An 18990-nucleotide genomic window follows, 5' to 3' on the forward strand; every position below is an offset into this window, starting at 1 on the left:
TGCGGCTGCTGCTGTTGCCGTCTCACTAAGGTGGTGCAAGCTCAACCTCAGGGTAAGTGAGCATGTGCCTGTGTGTGTGTGTGTGCGTGCGTATATATGTGTGTGTGTGTATTCCATCAAGAGACGCAGTGACAACAGCACAGTGTCCGTTTCGGTACCGTAATTTTGGAAGCCGTGAGATACCTAGCTCTCCTACCGTACATTCAAACACTTAACACTTTCCAGGTAAGAAATTTGCTTTGGTTACGAACGTCCAATACGCATTTCGGTGCAAAGTAAGCTCACTACTCAAGATATTAGACACCCATTTAGAGAACCACAGTGGTCGCTTAGGAGCGTTCCAGATGGTGTACAACCAGTTAAGTCGGTCGTGAGTGCCGCTGACACAAGCCATGGCAGTGAAGTGGTACACATGTGCTGGTCATTTGTAAGGAATCGACGCAGTGAGAATCGTCGGCATAGAGATGGGGACAGAATGGTAGAAAGGAGCTATCCTGCTTGAATGTGCCTATGACCGCACAGTGAATGAAGTGCCCGTATTTGTTGGTGTATAGACGTGCCGTTGTCCATCGTACCTGTGGGGAAATGTGTTCCACGAGTAGCCATATACCCGCCAAAGAGCCTGAGAACATTTATTGTACAAAGTTGCTAGCTGAGAGGGACCGCAGGCGAGTGTCACGCCGTATCAAGGAACATCAGTTTCAGACTAGACAAGAATTGCTGCTATTAGTGAACGTCCTTCTCGAAGAGCTATGAATCCACAACCATCCACGCAGATGGAGATTTACGTTCGACCTCCAGCGGGAACGTAAAATGAGGACAGGGACAGGGACTGTAGGTAAGTGGCGGCGCTAGTTGAGAGTATGGGTCGGCCAAGGCGTATGCCGAGATTTGTCCCCCATTTGCGATTGACACTGTGTCTGCGTGGCGCAGTGGTTATGGCAATACAATCAACATTTGCAGTTGGTTACCTGACAAAAGATTCTTGCTCACCTCGCGACATCAAGCTACACGTTTTCAGTGGGTCGTAAGTTTGTCGTGCGGTCCAACGAGCCACGTGTCTTAAACGCAGCAATCAGCAACCCTGAAGAATGAAATTTTCACTCTGCAGCGGAGCGTGAGCTGTAATAAAACTTCCTGGCTGATTAAAACTGTGTGCCGTACCGAAACTCGAACTCGGTACCTTTGCCTTTCGCGGGCAAGTGCTCTACCATCTCAACTACACAAGCACGCCTCAGGCCACCTCCTCACAGGCTTCTGCCAGTACCTCGTCTCCTACCTTTCTGACTTTACAGAAACTCTCCTGTGAAAGTGCAGGCAAAGGTCCCGAGTTCGAGTCTCAGTCCGGCACACAGTTTTAATCTGCCAGGAAGTTTCAACAACCTTGCAATTTTTTACGACCCGCCACTAGCTCATCAGAGTAGCACTCGTGCCCTACGTCCTGAATTATTTGTTGAATGTGTTCCAATTTACTGTTTTTACCCTCTACAGAGTCACTCAAATGAAAGCGAGACAGGTAGAGAAAAGTAAGTAAGCTGTTTAATATTTCAGAAGTATCGGCCAGAACTGTTAATACATTCACCACACGGTGAGACAGGATGGTCTGTGTCTTCATGAAAAATTGTTTTCGGCTGCCTGCGGAACCATCATTGCATCCAGGCGTGTACCTCTTAGTCCGAAGCAAATCGACGGCTACCCAGGTCCTTTTTCAGGGCTCCAATAATATGGGAATCGCATGTGGAGGGACCGGCTTCGCAGTAGTATAGTCGAAACAGTCTTGGCAACATGTGGGACTTTACGCATCGTCCCTACAGCCCCGACGACTTACAATTCGATTTCCATATTTTCGGAAACCTGAAGAAAGACATTGGTGGTCGTCGATTTGCTTCGGTGGGAGGGGCGCACGCCGGGGTAAAATCATGATTCGGCAGGCAACTTAAAGCATTAGCCGGCCGTGACAGATAGGTCGATTACTTTTGAAGTAACAAATAGGTTAATTTCTTTGTTTGATTCTGTCTCATTTTCATTTGACTGCCCTTTGTACTATTTCGGAATTTATTCCACAGTGTCCTAAAATGTGCCCCATCATCCTGTCCCTTCTTCTTGACTGCATTGTCCATGTGTTCCTTTCTTCACCGATGATGCAGAGAGCGTCCTCATTCCTTATCGTATGAGCCCGCCAAATTTTCAAAATCCTTCTGTAGCGCCACATAGCAACCTCTTCGATTTTCATCGCCTCCGGTTTTCCCACAGTTCATGATTCACTACAGTAGTATATTGTGCTCCAGACGTACATTCTCAGGAATTTCTGTCTGAATTTAAGACCTCAGTTTGATAGTAGCAGACTCCATTTGGCCGTGAAAAGCCTCTTTGCATGTGCTAGGAGGCTTTTTATTTCTTCCTTGCTTCGTCTGCAGTGCCTCATTTTCCTTCCAAGGTAACAGAATTTCTTGACTTTGTGTGCTTCGTGGTCGTCAATTTTGATACTAAGTTTATCATTAATCTCATTTCTAAAACTTATCAATACTTTCGCCTCTCAATCCGTTTTCTGTACTCATTAGATGGTTCGTGCTATTCAACAGGTTTTGTAATTCTTCTTCACTTTCAAAGAGAATAGCAGTGTCATCAGCGAATCTTAACACTGATATCCTTCCACCCTGATTTTTAATCCAACGCTTCAAACTTCCTCTTATTTATGTCACTGCTTCTTCAGTGTTCAAATTGAACAGAAGGGGCAAAGGGCTACAGCCTTATCACCGAGGAACAATATTGAAATGGGCGCTGATTCAAAATCAATCTTTTTTGTAAACTAGTCACTGGATGAAAAGTGACCAATGTATCGACACGTTTCAATTACATTCATCATTAGAAAAACTGGAAAAGTTACAGAGGACGCAATAGTACACAGTGGAGTTTGTTAATATACACTGACGGAAAAAATCGTAACACCAAATAATAATGTAGGGTAATGAAATTTCGGGAATACATTCGTCTACGTAACAAATTTAGGTGATTAATATTGCAAAATCACAAGTTGATGTACGCACGAAATAAGCCACTGAAAATGTGAAACAGTGGTGCATTAATAACCGGTGTAACCGTCAGAACGTTGAATGCAAGCATGCACACTTGTATGCACTGTGATGTACAGGTGCCGGATGGCAGTTTTTGGGATGGATCAAATGGTTCAAATGGCTCTGAGCACTATGGGATTTAACTGCTGAGGTTATCAGTCCCCTAGAACTTAGAACTACTTAAACCTAACTAACCTAAGGACATCACAGATATCCATGCCCGAGGCAGAATTCGAACCTGCGACCGTAGCGGTCGCGCGGTTCCAGACTGTAGTGCCTAGAACCGTTCGGCCACTCCGGCCGGCCTGTGGGATGGAATTCCATGCCTGTTGCACTTGGTCGGCCAATACAGGGACTGCTAATGCTGTTTGATGATGGCACTGGAGTTGTCGTCCGAAGATCTCCCATATGTGCTCGATTGAAGACAGATCTGGTGATGGAGCAGGCCAAGGCAACATGTTGACACTCCGTTGAGCACGTTGGGTTACAACAGCGGTATGTGGATGAGCGTTATCCTGTAGTAACGCCCCCCCCCCTTGGAATGCTATTCATGAGTGACATTATGATAGGGCGATTCACCAGACTTTCCGCCAGGGTGCATAGGACCACCACCATGAGAGGGCTTCTGTTGTCCATACGAAAACGGACCCCAGACGATAACTCCAGGTGCATGTGTGTCTAACGCGCAGACAGGCTCGTTCAGAGCCCTCAGCTGGTCTCCTTTTAACCATCACTCGGTCATCACTGGCAATGAGGTAGCACCAGCTTTCAGCAGAAAACACAACAGACATCCACCCTGAACTCCAGTGAGCTCTCTCCTGACACTGCTGAAGTCACAGATGGGATCAGTGGAATGCAGGCTGCAGGACGTCTGGCTCTGAGCTGTACTTGAAGTAACTGATTTGTAACAGTTCGTTGTGTCACTGTTATGCCAAATACTGCTGCTGCAGATGAAGTACGATTCATCAGAGCCATACGCCGAACACGATGGTCTTCCGTCTCGATAGTGCCACGTGGTCGTCCGGATCCCGGTCTTGCTGCGACCGAACGTTCTCATGGCTACGTCTGCCAGCAATCACGTATAGCGTCTACATTCCTGCCAACTCTTTCTGCAGTATCACAGAAGAAACATGCAGCTTCGCGTAATCCTATTACGTGGCCTCATTCTAAAGCAGCGAGGTGCTGATAGTGGCTCTGTCGCCTTAAGGGGGGATAGGACGTCAAAAGGGCCGACTTGGAGCACGAGAGGCACCACAGGACATTTTAATTTCCACTGTCTATACTTTTACAAATAAATTCATAAAACTTTGTCAGCATGCTCAGGAAGGATTCAGGATTCACACTCGTAGCATTGGAAGTTCAAAAACCTAAGAATATAATTTTCTTTATAGATGAAATTTCGTCATTTTTTTACTTACTATTGGCTGCATTTGTTGCTATAGGGATACTTTTCTTCATAATTAAGAGAGATCCCTAGATTTTTCCAAATTTATTAAAAACTGTGGTAAAAATTGAGATAATTAACTACAAAATTTGAGTTTTCTCTAAACATGAAGTTTAAAATGTAACAGTCATTCATTTCTTCATTAATTAAATAGATTATAGAGTTTCATACACCATAAGTATGGTTTGTATGCTCTGCAAAATTAATCAAGGAAGCTCTCATACTTATGGAGAAAAGTGTACCTATAATAGAAAATGCAGCCAATAGTAAGTGAAACAACGATGAAATTTCACATGTGCAAAAAATTTATTTTGTTGTGTTTCTGAACTTCCACTGCTATGAGTGTGAATTCTGAATCCATCCTGTGCATGCTGATAAAGTTTTATGAATTTATTTGTAAAAGTATAGGCAGTGGAAATTAAAATGTCCTGTGGTGCCTGTCCTGCTCCAAGTCAGCCCGTTTCACGTCCTACCGCGCTTAAAGGCATTCTTGACTATCAACATCTCACCACGTGCAATCTCAAAAGTAACTAACGCTTATGTCTATTACATCGCGTATCTGGAGCAAACCAGATATGAATCCTCACAATGGCGCTACTAGCCGCCACTCTTATACGACTGGAGCGAACTCCGCACATCTTTCATATGTAGAAACACGCCCACCAGCTTTCGTTTACGCCGCACAACTACTTCTTGGCACTATGATTATTTTCCGTCAGTGTGCAAGCAAAGACGATTAAACAGAAGTGCGAAATCAGAGTGTACAACGTAATGTTGATTAGTTACTCATGTTCCGTCAGCTTACGTATTGTATTTATGGTTTATGCTCTAATTAGTATCACCTAGGTCTATTCTATAATGAATGGGTAACTAAGATGTTTCCATCATAGTTGGTATTAAATCCACAATGTTGCCTATGGTCAAGCCAGGAATTGTCATTAGCTGTTTATTTCGGTTTGTGAGAATCAGCATTTTTTCGTTTCGGCCCAGGAGACTAGCAGAGTGCGGAAACGCAGCTGGCTGGAAGCCCTCAGTTTTTGGCGTGGTCATAAACCTGAAGCATTATATGCGTGAGACGGAGGATGCCCCACCCCTGCGCTTTTCCCAAATCGGGCCTTGCCACGTATCGCAGGAGGTGGTGATGTGACGGGGAGCTTAAAACCACTAGTCCTGAGGCGAGAACTGCTTCCTTTTATTTGAGAAAACGGCGGATCGAAAATCTCCGTGGGAACCACGGAATGCAGCGTGTTAACAGTTGCTGACGAACGTTGCTAGAAATACAGTGTAAGACGTTGTGGTCTCCTGACCTTCATTGCTTACATATTCTGCCCTCACAATCATATTACGCACATCAAGACGCTTCATTCGAACCCAAACTCGATAAGATAAAGTCAATGTTGTATGAATTCATGTAAACGATACGCAAATAACAAGTGCACACCGGGGTTGAGATACTCGAGGCTGGCGTACACACACACATTCGAGACAAGGCGGTCACAAGAGCTTTTAGTTTGGGAGAGGCGGACCACACGCCGAGAGGCCGGTCCCTTCAAAGGACGATTCAGCCTATCTACATCGGACGGCGACCGCCTGTGGAGCAGACAGCGTTTGCCCGAGTGAAAGGGGAGAACAACCCCGTGTTTGGCTTAAAAGCAAATTCCGCTACATTGTGTGGGAGCACCCAGCCTTCGCATTCTTCACAAACATAGCACGCAGTTTCAGAGGTTTTCACAGGGAGACAGCAAACGCCAAACGCCAATGCTACAGATTTCCGTATTGGTCGCCTTAAACGAAACATCATTCTTCCGTTTTAGAAGAGCAATGCTGATTGGCAGACGAGATTCCTGACGCCTTGAGCTGAAGGAGTAATGGAAGAGATGTCTCTGAGCACTATGGGACTCAACTGCTGTGGTCATAAGTCCCCTAGAACTTAGAACTACTTAAACCTAACGAACCTAAGGACAGCACACAACACCCAGCCATCACGAGGCAGAGAAAATCCCTGACCCCGCCGGGAATCGAACCCGGGAACCCGGGCGTGGGAAGCAAGAACGCTACCGCACGACCACGAGATGCGGGCAGTAATGGAAGAGACCGAAAGATATACCACTTAACATCTGGTGTGGAGAGGGGCCGTTCCGTTGTCGCTCTTGGAGCGCGAACACGTAACGAGAGCGTGTGCGTTCGTACGTGTACTCAAAGAGCGAGGAACAAGTCGCTCCTCAGTACTTCACTGGGAGAGCACCTCTGTCGAGAGCGAATCAGAATGCGACTCTATATTTAGTCCTTGCAATTAAGCGTAGTTCACTGTGTTGGCCACCACACTTATTGTGCGGTGTGAACGGACAGAGTTATAGTTAAACGCCTGCAAGCGAATTTTTGAGTGGCATCGCAGTGGACTCATTATCTCACTGCTGTACCACGTCAATAGTTAGACTAGCGGCGAATAGGAGTCCTTGAATTCATCAAGGCATAGGGAGAGTTTGATTGGAAAAGGTCAATGCAGATAGAAAGAGAGTTATCTTATTTGTCAGCAGCGAGCAGCGCAGACAGCAGTCATCGCAGCTTACGGTATTGTGCGCTACAGCTCTTGTGAGCCCCATATTTTTCCTCCACAACAATACACTTCACTGCATTTCACACACAACAGCCTTGACCGTGCCTAGGAACATTCTAACGGATTATTATTCAAGTTGAGTTGGTGCGGCTCTCAGCCATTCTGCCAAGTCAATAACAATCTTAAACTTTGTGTAGAAATTGCATTAGCGAATCCTATCCTTAAGAGGTAACTTCACATTCTGAAAAGAGCCTAGAAATAACTTTTGCAGTTCATTACTAAAAGTGCCATTGTGATTTCTCAGAATTTTTGCAAAATAAATAATAATTTTCTTTCGTTTTTCTTACACTAACTAGCACTACTCCCATAAGAAATTTTGTGTCATTTCCTTATAGTGGACGACTCCAGAAGATATTTCTTGCTGTAAGTTTTTCTGGCATTTCTCTTTAGAAAGTTAGGAGCATCTGTCTGACTTCTGTAGTAGTGTGGGGGTGAAAATTGCATCTTGCAGGAGCCACAGGGTAAAGGGTACATCTCACATTAATCCGTTGCGCAGAATGACAGAATAGCACCCACACGCTCACAACAGTTTTTCTGCTGCTTGTGTTTTCGCCCACAAAGTAAACAGAAAGCCTCACTCCTGCTGATGCTCTGCTAAAATCTGTAAATTTCCTTGCAGTGGTAGTAGCAGTCTTGCGTAAATTTGTCCAGAGATTGGACAGTGTTTGGAATGTTCACCACCACTTTTGGATGAGTTAGAGCGTTCCCAAAACTGGAGAGAGAAGTTAAGATTTTAGGAAAAAAGGACTCTGCCTTCTGGCTCTTCAAGTGACGGTCCCGCAGCTCTTTTCAGCTGCACACGCGCAGAAGGGACCAGTTACTAGCTGCCGCCCTCAGCCGGCGCCTGCCGGGTACAGGAAGTTTATTTTGTGAGATACGACTAGCAATGCTACTACGGGAATGAGTCACCTGGTGTGATACTAGTGAACTTTGCGGAGTAAAATTTTTAATGCGATTCTGTCTGTTTTTAATTATCCCGGAGCTGACCGGCTGATTTTAAACTTTCTTTGCTTTTTGTGTTTAATTTGATTGGGAAACCGTTGAGACTGAACTTAACGTATACATGGATGGACATGAGAAATGAAAGGTTGCAACAAATTTTTCATCTGTGATTATTACTTTACGTATGAAATATTCTGTTGCAGATTAATAAAAATGAATTTCTTTGAATATTCCAAAATAATGATTCAAGTTTTACTTTTATTCAGGTATATGACCGGGTTCCTAGGAGGAATTTATTGTCTGTTCTACGAGATTATGGAATAGGAGGCAAAATTTTGCAAGCAATTAAAGGTATTTACATGGATAGTCAGGCAGCAGTTAGAGTTGACAGTAAATTGAGTTCATGGTTCAGAGTAGTTTCAGGAGTAAGACAAGGCTGCAACCTGTCTCCACTGTTGTTCATATTATTTATGGATCATATGTTGAAAACAATAGACTGGCTGGGTGAGATTAAGGTATGTGAACACAAAATAAGCAGTCTTGCATATGCGGATGACTTAGTTGTGATGACAGATTCGATTGAAAGTTTGCAAAGTAATATTTCAGAGCTAGATCAGAAATGTAAGGACTATGGTATGAAGATTAGCATCTCCAAAACGAAAGTAATGTCAGTAGGAAAGAAATATAAACGGATTGAGTGCCAAATAGGAGGAACAAAGTTAGAACAGGTGGACGGTTTCAAGTACTTAGGACGCATATTCTCACAGGATGGCAACATAGTGAAAGAACTGGATGCGAGGTGTAGCAAAGCTAATGCAGTGAGCGTTCAGCTACGATCTACTCTCTTCTGCAAGAAGGAAGTCAGTACCAAGACTAAGTTATCTGTGTACCGTTCTTTTTATCTTTCGACCAACTTTGTTGTATGGGAGCGAAAGCTGGGTGGATTCAGGTTACCTTATCAACAACGTTGAGGTTACGAATATGAAAGTAGCGAGGATGATTGCAGGTACTAGTAGATGGGAACAATGGCAGGAGGGTGTCCACAATGAGGAAATCAAAGAAAAACTGGGAATGAACTCTATAGGTGTAGCAGTCAGGGCGAACAGGCTTAGATGGTGGGGTCATGTTATACGCATGGGAGAAGCAAGGCTACCCAAGAGACTCATGGGTTCAGCAGTAGAGGGTAGGAGGAGTCGGGGCAGACCAAGGAGAAGGTACCTGGATTCGGTTAAGAATGATTTTGAAGTAATAGGCTTAACATCAGAAGAGGCACCAATGTTAGCACTGAATAGGGGATCATGGAGGAATTTTATAAGGGGGCTATGCTCCAGACTGAACGCTGAAAGGCATAATCAGTCTTAAATGATGATGATGATGATGACTAAAGTTGTATGTGCAAGAATGAAAATATTATTGTCCATCGAAGTTATCAAACATATTCACGTTGCAGTGGATTTTTGTTTAATGGGATATACCCCAACTAGCTTTGAAGTATAACATTATCTTTACTATATGAAACTTTTTTTTTGTATTGTTAAGCCCTCACGAAAATTATCCACTTTTAAAAACACTTTACGATATGTTCAGAATTTATCACTTTTTTGAATGAAAATTTACAAAAGCTGCAGCTTGTATCCACCTGTGAATGCACAAGATAAAATCTACTATCTCTTTTTATTCTGCGTGTGGAATGCTGTGAAAAAAAACACTATTATTTTCCTTCACCTCTACCTGTACACTTTTTAGGATGTGGTCGTTATTGCGATTGTATATTTAAATCTGCCGCTGCTGCAGACTGCTCGCTCGCGGCGCAGCTCCGCACCGTCAGTGATATCCAATAAAATGCTGAAATTTCTTGAATAAAATGGGTAATGTCCGGTGCGAACTTTGCAGTAATTGTGACAAACAGATTTTACTAGATAAATATATTTTAACAGAAACAATTAAAATCTTTACACACCCTTTACAATCCCAGCTACAAATGGCGTATATCATCGACTTATGACAAATGAAAACTACCTAAGAGCCTAATGTAACTTCACGGGTTCCTCTCCCATTCAGTCCGTGCAGGAGACAAGCGATTCTATTACAATTTATTGCCTATTTATATCTTAACTAATTCTTGTTCAGTCTTTATCATTTTTAATTACATATCGTTTCTTCTGTGGCGGTTTTCACATCCTCCACCACAGATAGTATTTCACACACTTTGAATAATCATTTATAATAGCAAAATTCATAATTATCTTTTTCCTCACAAAATTAAGTGTCCTTTTGAAATTCAATTAACAGAAGTACTTCTAAATTATTTGTTACAGTGAGCATTATACATCGAAATGTTGTTTCAACTTCAGTTTGGATGCTTGCTGCCAGAGAACGTTACAAATCGTGTCATTAGTTGATGACTGCAGTTGACTGATTTACACAGGATCCATTTTACATTTCCGTACAGTGTTAGTTCAATTGTTCAACCGTATGTGAATTCCTAAGGGACCAAACTGCTGAGGTCATCGGTCCCTAGACTTACACACTACATAAACTAACTTATGCTAGGAACAACACACACACCCATCCCCGACGGAGGACTCGAACCTCCGGTGGGAAGGGACGCGCGATCCGTGACATGGCGCCTCAAACCGATCTGTCATTCCACGCGGGGCAGTGTTTGTTCTCTTTCCAGTAGCACTTCTCATACGCTCTTCGCTTAACAATTTGCAACTTTCTCTATGCAATCTAAACTGGTCCCAAGATCAGAATTAGACATACAATATGTGATCAAAGATATCCGGACACCTGGGTGAAAATTGATTACAAGTTCGTGACGCCTTCCATCATTAATGCAGCATGGTGTTGGCTCACCATTAGCCTAGATAACAGTTTCCACTCTCGTAGGCATACTTTCAGTCGGGTGCTGGAAGGTTTCTTGTGGAATGGCGGCCCACTCATCGCGGAGTGCTGCACTGAGGAGAGGTATCGAGGTCGGTCGTTGACGCCTGGCATGAAGTCGGCGTTCCAAAGCATCCCAAAGGTGTTCTATAGCTCTCGGGTCAGAACTGTGTGCACGCCAGTCCATCACAGGGATGTTATTGTCGTGTAACCACTCCGCCACAGGCCGTGCATTACGAACAAGTGCTCGATCGTGTTGAAAGATGCAATCGCCATCCCAGAATTTCTCTTCAACAGTGGGATGCAAGAAGGTGCTTAAAACATCAATGTAGGCCTGCGCTGTGATAGTACCAAGCAATACAACAAGGGGTGCAAGCCCCCTTCAGGAAAAACACGACCATACCATATCACCACCGCCTCCGAATTTTACAGTTAACCCTACACACGTTGGCAGATGACGTTCACCAGGCGTTCACCATACCCACACCCTGCCATCGGATCGCCACATTGTGTACTGCGATTCGTCAGTCTACACAACATTTTTCCACTATTCAGTAGTCCAATGTGTACGCTCCTTACACCAAGCTAGGGGTCGTTTGGCATTTACCGGCGTGATGTGTGGCTTATGAGCAGCCGCTAAACCGTGAAATCGAAGTTTTTTCACCCCCCACCTAAATGTTGTAGTACTTGCACTGGATCCTGATGCAGTTCGTAATTCCTGTGTGATGGTCTGGATAGATGTCTGCCTATTATACATTACGACCCTCTTCAACTGTCAGCCGTCTCTGTCAGTTGACAGACAGGGACGCCTGTACGCTTTTGTGCTGTACGTGCCCCTTTACGTTTCCACTTCACCATCACATCGGAAACAGTGAAGCTAGGGATGTTGAGGAGTGTGGAAATCTCGCTTACAGACGTATGACACAAGTGACACCCAATCACATGACCAAGTTCCAAGTCCGTAAGCTCCGTGGAGCACCCCATTCTGCTCTCTCACGTTGTCTAACGACTACTGAGGTCGCTGATATGGAGTACCTGGGAGCAGGTGGCTGCAAAACGCACCTAATATGAGGTGTCCGGATACTTTTGATCACATAGTGTAATTGTCTCTTAGCTTGCATTCTCTGTTTAGTTTAGTTTAGTTATGTCATGTTCCGTAGATCATTTTCATGATTGAAACTTCCTGGCAGATTAAAACTGTGTGCCCGACCGAGACTCGAACTCGGGACCTTTGCCTTTCGCGGGCAAGTGCTCTGCCATCTGAGCTACCGAAGCACGACTCACGCCCGGTACTCACAGCTTTACTTCTGCCAGTACCTCGTCTCCTACCTTCCAAACTTTACAGAAGTTCTTCTGCGAACCTGCAGAACTAGCACTCCTGAAAGAAAGGATATTGCGGAGACATGGCTTAGCCACAGCCTGGGGGATGTTTCCAGAATGAGATTTTCACTCTGCAGCGGAGTGTGCGCTGATATGAAACTTCCTGGCAGATTAAAACTGTGTGCCCGACCGAGACTCGAACTCGGGACCTTTGCCTTTCGCGGGCAAGTGCTCTGCCATCTGAGCTACCGAAGCACGACTCACGCCCGGTACTCATTTTCATGATTATTGTATCGATGTGAGGTGGAACAAGTCAGATTACAAGATATACACTCCTGGAAATTGAAATAAGAACACCGTGAATTCATTGTCCCAGGAAGGGGAAACTTTATTGACACATTCCTGGGGTCAGATACATCACATGATCACACTGACAGAACCACAGGCACATAGACACAGGCAACAGAGCGTGCACATTGTCGGCACTAGTACAGTGTATATCCACCTTTCGCAGCAATGCAGGCTGCTATTCTCCCATGGAGACGATCGTAGAGATGCTGGATGTAGTCCTGCGGAACGGCTTGCCATGCCGTTTCCACCTGGCGCCTCAGTTGGACCAGCGTTCGTGCTGGACGTGCAGACCGCGTGAGACGACGCTTCATCCAGTCCCAAACATGCTCAATGGGGGACAGATCCGGAGATCTTGCTGGCCAGGGTAGTTGACTTACACCTTCTAGAGCACGTTGGGTGGCACGGGATACATGCGGACGTGCATTGTCCTGTTGGAACAGCAAGTTCCCTTGCCGGTCTAGGAATGGTAGAACGATGGGTTCGATGACGGTTTGGATGTACCGTGCACTATTCAGTGTCCCCTCGACGATCACCAGTGGTGTACGGCCAGTGTAGGAGATCGCTCCCCACACCATGATGCCGGGTGTTGGCCCTGTGTGCCTCGGTCGTATGCAGTCCTGATTGTGGCGCTCACCTGCACGGCGCCAAACACGCATACGACCATCATTGGCACCAAGGCAGAAGCGACTCTCATCGCTGAAGACGACACGTCTCCATTCGTCCCTCCATTCACGCCTGTCGCGACACCACTGGAGGTGGGCTGCACGATGTTGGGGCGTGAGCGGAAGACGGCCTAACGGTGTGCGGGACCGTAGCCCAGCTTCATGGAGACGGTTGCGAATGGTCCTCGCCGATACCCCAGGAGCAACAGTGTCCCTAATTTGCTGGGAAGTGGCGGTGCGGTCCCCTACGGCACTGCGTAGGATCCTACGGTCTTGACGTGCATCCGTGCGTCGCTGCGGTCCGGTCCCAGGTCGACGGGCACGTGCACCTTCCGCCGACCACTGGTGACAACATCGATGTACTGTGGAGACCTCACGCCCCACGTGTTGAGCAATTCGGCGGTACGTCCACCCGGCCTCCCGCATGCCCACTATACGCCCTCGCTCAAAGTCCGTCAACTGCACATACGGTTCACGTCCACGCTGTCGCGGCATGCTACCATTGTTAAAGACTGCGATGGAGCTCCGTATGCCACGGCAAACTGGCTGACACTGACGGCGGCGGTGCAGAAATGCTGGGCAGCTAGCGCCATTCGACGGCCAACACCGCGGTTCCTGGTGTGTCCGCTGTGCCGTGCGTGTGATCATTGCATGTACAGCCCTCTCGCAGTGTCCGGAGCAAGTATGGTGGGTCTGACACACCGGTGTCAATGTGTTCTTTTTTCCATTTCCAGGAGTGTATATATACACATGAATAGTGCTAAAATTAATATTACTTAAATTTTTACTCTTACACATGCAACTACATTTAGAGGTACGAGTACAACTTTTTTTTTTTTTTTTTTTTTACCAGTTCTGAAACAGAAACTCGACCATTGAATAAAAGGAGTTGTCTAAAAGAAATGATTTTAAGAGAGAATTAACACTTGATCTGCTACCTGCCAGACACTTTATGTTCTCAGTAAAATGATCAAAGGTTTTTGTTTCTGAATAATGTACTCCTTTTTGAGCAACTGACAGCTTCAGTAACGAACAGGAAAGGTCATTTTTTCCTCTGGTGTTGTACGTGTGAACATCACTGTGCTTTGCACGTTGAGATGGATTATTTATAACGAATTTCATTGGAGAATATATGTACTCTGATGGTGCCGACATGACATCCTTGGGTGAACACCGCTAATTATTCTCTGTTCTCTTTTGTGCAATCAATACTTTATGTCTAGGTGGTGAGTTACTCCAGAAAACTATTCCATAAGACATTATTGAGTGGAAATATGAAAAGTACGTTAGGAGACTGACCTGTTTATTACCAAGACTAGCGATTATAGCCATGCGGGATTATCCGAGCGGTCTAAGGCGCTGCAGTCATGGACTGTGCAGCTGGTCCTGGTGGAGGTTTGAGTCATCCCTCTGGCATGGGTGTGTGTGTTTGTACTTAGGATGATTTATGTTAAGTAGTGTGTAGGCTTAGGGACTGACGACCTTAGCAGCTAAGTCTCATAAGATTTCACACACATTTGAACATTCTAGCGATTATACGAAGAGCGGAAGATGGTAAACTTAATTGTTTGAGAAGCTCTGTAGTATACTTCTTCCAGTTCAAGTTGCCATCAATGTGAACATCCAAAAATTTGGAGAAATCTACCCTATTAACTGAGCCCTGTTCATATGCTACATCAATTTTCGATATGACTCAATTCAGTGTACAGATCTGGATATAGTGTGTTTTTTCAAAATTAAGGGGGAGTCCATTTGCTGAGAACTACTTAATAATTCTTTGAAAGACATCCTTAACAATGTCTTCAGCTGATTTTTCTGAAATGGGATTTATTATAACACTTGTGTCTTCTGAAAAAAGTACTAGTTCTGCTTGCTGATCGTTAAGTGAGAGGTCGTTCACACAAATAAGGAACAGCAGAGGACCCAAAATTCAACCCTGTGGGACTCCCTTTGTGATAACTCCCCATTCACTAGAATTTACCATCTTCCCAACATTATTTGCTTTCTGTTCGTTAAGTATGTTTCAAACCAGCTGTGTGTATAGCCTTCAGCTCCGTAAAACCTGAGTTTTTCCAAGAGTGTGAAATGATCCACACAGTCAAATGCTTTGGAATGATCACAAAAAATGCCAACTGGCGATAATTTGTTATTTAGGACTAATACTATCTGATGGGTAAATGTGTAGGTAGCATTCTCAGTCGAGTAACCCTTCTGGAATCCGAACTGTGACATGCTGAGTAAATTATTTTCACTTATATCTGAGACTACTCTTCAATACATAACTTTATATAGTACATCTGAGAGTGCAGAAGACAGGTTGTACTTTTTTTTTAATAGAAAGGAGATAAGGAGAGGACAGGAAGTTTATTAATTTCTATAATAGTGAGTCAGATCACCTAATATCTTAGAAAATGAAGTCAGCAATGAGATTGTTCTGTAATTATTTAAGTCACTCTTGTCCCCTTTCTTATGAAGAGGTTTGATAATTGGATATTTCAATCTGTCTGGGAAAATTCCCCGTGCCAATGAAGCATTATAAATATCACTCAGCACTCCACTCCTCTAAATTAGAACAACACTTCAAAATTCCGTTAGAGACTCATCAACACCACAAGAGTTCTTGTTTTTCAATATATTTATAATGCCCTTAATTTCAGTAGTGGATGTTGGTACTATTTCTAAAGGCCTAAAGTCCTGGGGAATGATATTTTTAATATATTTTTTTGCTTCTTCAACTGAACCCTTTAATTCTATTTTTCCTGCTACATTCAGAAAGTGATTGTTAAAAATACTTGCAACTTATGAATTATTACTCACTACATCATCATTTAGCTTTATTCATATGGTATGCAGTGCACTGTCAGGTTGCCCTGTCTCCTGTTTGACAATATTCCACATAGTTTTAATCTTATTATCTGCATTATTAATTTCTGCCAGAACACATAAGCTTCTCGACTTCTTAATGACTTTCCTTAAAATAATACAGTATCTTTTGTAGTGAGCAAGTAACGTCGGATCCTGACTTATTCTGTCCTATTCATATATTTCCCTTTTCCTTCTACGCTGTATCTTAATTCCCTTAGTAATCCACAGCTTACTTGACTTTGTAATGGCTTTTTTGGACAACGTTTCGGGAAATCAACTCTCAAATATTGAGACAAATTTACGGTGGAATAAATGGAATTTGGCATCAGCATTATTTTCTGTGTATACTTCAACCCATTCTACCTCTTCTAGGCTGCTCTTAAAACTCTGTACCCTGTTCACGTTAATAAGCCTCCCTGCCTTGTATGAACCTGCTTGAAACCTGTAACGTGCTATATGTGTTATTTCTATTAGCTGTGCATCATGGTCAGATAGCCCATTAACAGATGGGTACACATTGTTTCTGCCTGAGCACTGTCTATGAAAATATTATCGATAACTGTCCTACTATCCTGCTGCACACGAGTTGGAAAATTAACACCATATGCTAGATTGAAACAACCAAACAAAGATTGTAGCTCATTTTTCCTATCCATATCTTTTAAGAAATCTACATTAAAATCACCACAGACCACTAACTGCTTCTTTTTGTCTGACAGGTAGCTCAATAATGCCTCTAGATTTTTCATGAACAGATGAAAGTTACCTTGAGGGGATCTGTTGATTGTTACAATTACTATAGAAGTATATTGCAGTAGCAACTCACAAGCACATGCTTCAGGTATTTGATCTACACATAAACTATTTGTTTCAATATGTTTTACTTTATGTTCAGTTTTTATATAAGTAGCAACTCCTCCTTTTTCCATGTTGTCTCTGCATGAAAAATATTCTAATCTGTAGTCCCTTAAATTTAACTTCTCCATCCTTGCAGTTATATGGTGTTCAGAGAGACACAAAACATCTATACCTTCAGAATTTACCCCATTTTATAGGAATACAAGAAGCTCATCTATCTTGTTTTTCAATCCTCTAATGTTCTGATAAAATAGATAAATTTTATTTCTTTGGATACTACTACAGACGTTATGGCACTGTTCTGTTTTAATCTCTTTAAATACCCTCTGTCTGTAACCTGACTGTAAACTATAAAAGTGTCCCTCTGACTCGAGTAACCACAGCTATTTTGTCTTGAGTGCATGTGGCCCCCCCTTACGTTTTCTGCAAGAAGATCAACTAATCTATTCTTCCCCTTCCTATTCAGGTGCAGGCCATGACTAGTGTAACCCCACCTCCCAATTGCATCAACAGGCACAACACAGATATGACATTTAGTTTCTGCCAACAGAAGTCACTCCAAGCTCTCTGTTAACACAGCTGACAGCCGTATTAACCCAGGGCTGGTCATGGCATTGCAAAACATCCACAGACCCCACACGAATGTGAGCGGTTGCTGCTCCTATTACATCCAGGTCACACCTAATACTATAGTCTGAATTGCTAGCCAGGCTGTTTCCTGCTCCTCCTACTATAAGAAAATTGTCCTCACCATCAAAATATTTGGACAAAGCCTCTAGGTTTTCTGTAACCTGGCTAAGCTTAGCACTAAGTTTCACAATGCTTATGACCTGGTACTCGACTGCTAGCCTATCCTGTAGCAACTGGTCTACACCTCTCCCATGACTGCTACCCAACAGCAGGACTCTTTTCTTTTTGCTTGACTTTACTCCCGACCTAGGATTACATTTGTTACTACGAGTCCCCTGCACCCCACTTCGCTCAAAAACTGTTTGAGGTTGTTCTACTTCAGCTAACAAATCAAACTGATTGCTCACTGGAATCTGAAAAGTGATTTCTGGGGTTTTCTCCTTCAGACTACGACTTGTTACCTGTTCTCAGCTCCCATTGCCTATTTCCCCCTTCAACCTGTCTAATTCGAAGTACGCCATTTCTAGTTCAGCCTGAAGGACACAAATCTTTTTTCCCTGTTGCACGATTTTCTTGTCACGGCTACATAATCTACAACTCCATTGGCGAGCCTCATCTGGCACTATAACAGCTTCCCCGCTACAATCACCATCCCACAATCCTGACATTTCACTCCCGTGCTCACTAATCTACAACAACATCCACATTTGTCACACATGACGGCAGATTAAACAATACAAATTACACTACAAACAAACAACACAAATACATACAATACAAATTACACTACAAACAATTCCGCCACACCATTTAATAATTAATAGAAAGTAACTTAGCTTATGGTGAAATGAGCAGAGAACTTCTGGACGTCAGGCGAATGTAGCAGCAGTCGAATATAAATAGCGCGAAGTTAATTGCTGGCGTAGGTTACAGTGGCGGAAATCACAAAACGAGTTAAGAAGCTGAAGAGGCTCGATATTTTCTAACGACAGACTTGAGCAGGCGCTAGCACTGAATTATAAATACTCTAATGGAAACAGAAACACCACTTAACGACTTTACTGCACAATATGGAAAATTAACTGTACGGAAGTATAGAAACACAGGAAACACGAACCGAATGCAAACTATACACACACGATACTCTTCACAATAAAGCTACACAGACACTGCCCGGAAATTATTGAATAATCACACAACTTACTGCGGTCGATAACGATGACAAACCCACGCCAACGGCTTGTACTTTAGAACAGTTAACTTTTCAGGAAAACTACGCAAGTAAATGCGATACCTTCAATATATAGATCACAATAGGTACTAATTTACTTATTTAAGTTC

Source organism: Schistocerca piceifrons, chromosome 5, assembly GCF_021461385.2.
Source record: "Schistocerca piceifrons isolate TAMUIC-IGC-003096 chromosome 5, iqSchPice1.1, whole genome shotgun sequence".
NCBI classification, from domain to species: domain Eukaryota; kingdom Metazoa; phylum Arthropoda; class Insecta; order Orthoptera; family Acrididae; genus Schistocerca; species Schistocerca piceifrons.